Source organism: Triticum aestivum, chromosome 2D (assembly GCF_018294505.1).
Source record: "Triticum aestivum cultivar Chinese Spring chromosome 2D, IWGSC CS RefSeq v2.1, whole genome shotgun sequence".
Lineage (NCBI taxonomy): Eukaryota > Viridiplantae > Streptophyta > Magnoliopsida > Poales > Poaceae > Triticum > Triticum aestivum.
Window position 1 is genome coordinate 107,362,259 of NC_057799.1, and position 3,675 is coordinate 107,365,933.

At 49.6% G+C, this 3,675-nt stretch overlaps 1 long non-coding RNA gene across 1 annotated transcript; it reads right to left on the minus strand.

Annotated features, from left to right (window-relative positions):
* Positions 1 to 578: 578 nt before the first annotated feature.
* On the minus strand, positions 579 to 2,226 carry LOC123048948 (uncharacterized). The gene is made up of 2 exons (XR_006423407.1): positions 2,021 to 2,226; positions 579 to 1,244 (listed from the first exon to the last, which is right to left on the minus strand). It is a non-coding gene; the product is annotated as an uncharacterized lncRNA (long non-coding RNA).
* Positions 2,227 to 3,675: the final 1,449 nt, after the last annotated feature.

Consider the following 3,675-nt stretch of genomic DNA (forward strand, 5'->3'; position numbering starts at 1 on the left):
GTGCAGGATGTCGAACAGCGGCGGTGGCGGGGTGCTCTGCGTGGGTCATACGTGGAGCGGCCGGCGGCAGGGCTGCTCCGCGTGGTGTACAAGGCGGCGGACTATGACCTGGAGGCGGAGTGGAAGCCGTGCTAGTGCTCCGCGGCTGCACGGGAGGACGAAGAAGGGGGCAGCGCCGGCGCGGGGCCGAAGGGGACACTGTCTTTCGAGCCCCTGCGGACGGCGACAATGGAGCCGCAGGTGGTGCGGCTGTCGGCGGCAGCGCAAGATGCTGCTGGAGGATTCCGGCACGATATACGTCCGTGCGTCGCTGCTGTCAGACGCCGTCCGGAAGCCTGGACCAGCTGCGGGGAGGCACTGTCTGCACAAGATGCAGTGTACTATTCTGAATTTCAGTGGACAAAATGCAGTGAAATATGTTAGTTAAGCCAGATGATCTGGGCTGTCTGTGATATTTTGGTAATTGCATAGTACATACTGTGTTGTGATCAGTGCTATGATTGTGATGAGTTTTGTAGCTGAACAAAAAATTGGCACACATGCTCATGAACACAACACATGATCAGTTCATGAGAATATGTGACAAAATAAACATAGTTTCAATTACTTATAGTGGTCCAAAATAAACTGAAATTGGCACATCACAATGAAGTAAACTACTCCTTGAGATAATCAAACATTCTAACTTTTCTTGGCATCTTAAATTGAGTGTTTTGCTGACTGGGAAGAGTTCTTTTGTTGGAAGTGCCTTGTTGACTGTTTGCTTGCTCCATCTCGTCTTGTTTTTGCAGCCATGCCCTGTACCTCTCCTCATCAGCCATTAACCTCAATGCTTTCATATCATCTAGCTTTTTTTTCTCATGAGTGTGGTTTAGCCTTGCTGTAGCAAATTGAGCCCTATTAAGCTCATCTTGCCTTGCTGGAGCATCTTGAGCCCTACCAATCTCCTCTTCACTTTGTGGAGCAGCCTTTTGCCTTGCTTGCTCCTCTCGCTGCTGATATTCTCTCCATCTCTGCTGCCTTTCCTGCTCCTCTTGTTGCATGAAAATGAACTGGCTTTCCTCCCTTGCATATGCTTCCTCTGCCTCTCTCTTCTTCTCTTCTTGAATCCTCTTTTTCTTCTTCTGCCTTCCGTTGTTTTGCCTCTGCCGCTTCTCTTTTTTTTGCTTGCATAGCTAACCTTTTCGCCTCGGCAAGTGCAAATTTCTCCTCTTGAGCTATAGTGAAGTGATCAGTCTCATGTCCTGACAAACAAAGAAAAATCAAAATTATCAGTTCATACGTACTGAAATCCTATGCTGATCGAAACCCGAACACAATCAGTAACAAGTTGAACTAAACTGATGACCAGAACAGTGCAGAGCCTCAAAATAAACATAATTGTACATGAAAACCTTAACCAAATCAGCTATGGGCTGTAATCAAACTAAGCAGCAGATGTGATGGTTCTGAAAAAAAAACCAAATGGTTCTTGCGAGCACCAAAGAGGCGAGTGCTGGTGTAATATTCATAGATAAAAAAGGCCAAGTGGGCCTGTCTATTTGCAGACGCCTGCCAAAATGTAATAGCCCTGAAGAAGCAGAGTTGAGTTCAATAATTTGTGGCCTGTCGAAAGTTAGTAAAGTGTACATCAGCTGGCTGTGTGTGGAAACTGATTGCTCTGAGGTGGCAGCACTTCTGAATCCCTCCGTGGTAAACCAATCTGCTCCATACCCGCTAGTTGATTATGAGAGGGTTTAATGAAGAGTTTAAGGAGGTTTTGATCACTGCACTCAAGACGGTGTGTAACAGAATGGCCCATGAACTTGATGCTTCTGCTAGAATATTTGAGTATACTATCAGTTTCATCAGATACTACCAATGGAAAGCCAAGAACAATGGAACCTCCACTTCTGTTCACGAAAAGGAAACAACAGCCTCACTCCTAACTATTGATCCTAGAACATGTAATGCCCGCAACTCCAATGGGAATCCTCCGATTGGATTAAAAACACATCTGAAAAATGGTGCTATGAGATACCATATTTGGGCACGGGCCCCTATCATGCCGCCGGACGGGAGCCATCGCCACCGATGGCGACTCACGGTGGCTATGTCCTCGCCACCGTCGCCGATCGCCTCCTACTTTCTCTCAAAATGGTTGCTATCTCCTCGCCGATCGCCTCCGATCAAATCCAACCGCCGCCGCCCCTGTTCGTCGTTTCAATCAGCGTACGTCCAGCCTGAGAGGATGTACTGCGGGCTGTGTTCTTCTCAAAGTAAGGGGCCGCATTGCAAAAAACTGATTCTGCCCGCGTCGGCCTGTGCTGCCGTGGCTGGACGCGTAGATGATACGTACGTGGGACCCGCCTGAGGACCGTCGATGGACCATATTGGCAAGTTTCAGGACCGTAACGAGGCAACACGCAAGCTCCAGGACTGTTTTAGACCAAACCAGCGACTACATGGACCGCATGTGCAATTCACTCAAAGAAACCTGCCGCCGCCGCGTTCGTTTCTCAGATCCACGGCACCTCAACCACCTGGACGTGAGACATCCCTGAATTTTAAGATCTTATAATAAGGACAAGCGACCTGACCAGGAGAGCGATGAGAAGGAGTCGGCGAACCGGGATGACGGACAACAGAACAATCTTGGAGGCCATTGGATCATAGCCACTTCTGGAAAAGTAAGTATTATTGATTAATTAGTTTTCTGCAGATGAATTAGGTACTTCTGCATGCGTATCCTGTCTGCAGCGCCGCAACATGATGACTACGCGGACTTGACCTAACTTATTCTCTCCATGACCGCGAGGTCTAAACGTCCTAGGCTGGCGGCCGGCGATTCCCTTGGCTCAGATGGCAAGGGCTGTGGGCGGTGGTTTCTTCTGTAAGTATTTCAAAAGCAGCGATCAGGATCGTTAGCAATTCATCTTGCTCTACCTATAGCGGTAACTTACAGCGACGGGAAGATGTGCCATCGTAAATACCTACGCCACACAGCTCACGAACACGTTGGGCAGGGAAGACAATGTTCAGGAGCTTTGGCGTGGTAGACAAAGAGCTGTGGAACAGGACAGTCCCTGCTGCTCGGCGATGCAACGTTCAGGAGATTCGGCGTGGTTAGCAACGAGCTTCAGATCTCGCCAAAAAAAGGCAACCTACCGAACAGGATGGAGCCACCGCAAGACGTATTGTCGCTGAAGGAATACGTCGCCCTGCTCATGTCCGTGCAGTCCCCACTGGGCCCAGACGTGATGTTCGGGTGTTCGGGAGCGTCGTCGTGGCCGAGAATAAGCTGCAGAACAGGACTGCCCCGCGTTGCTGGTCGCTAGGAGGCGTTTTCAAGGGATGTTCGCCCTGGCAGGGCCGATGATGCGGACAGCCCGTCAGGCACGCAATCGGGGATCAAATTAGTGCTCGCAGCTGGATGCTTCTGCGGCAGCATGATGTGCCCCATTGCTGGATTACGAGGTCAACCTCAAGCGCACAATTATCATCGGTGACACTACCGCATCAGGATGGTTCACGGGTACAGCTTCATGAGGATCGAGCCGGTGATGAAATCTCCTAGCTGCGACGAGGTACACAGGTTTGTCTATTTTGTCCAACCGGCCGGTGTTTAATAATCAGAGGAAAAGAAAATAAGCTGCATGGTGTTATGATGTACATGCTGTGTTTCAGTTCAGTTCT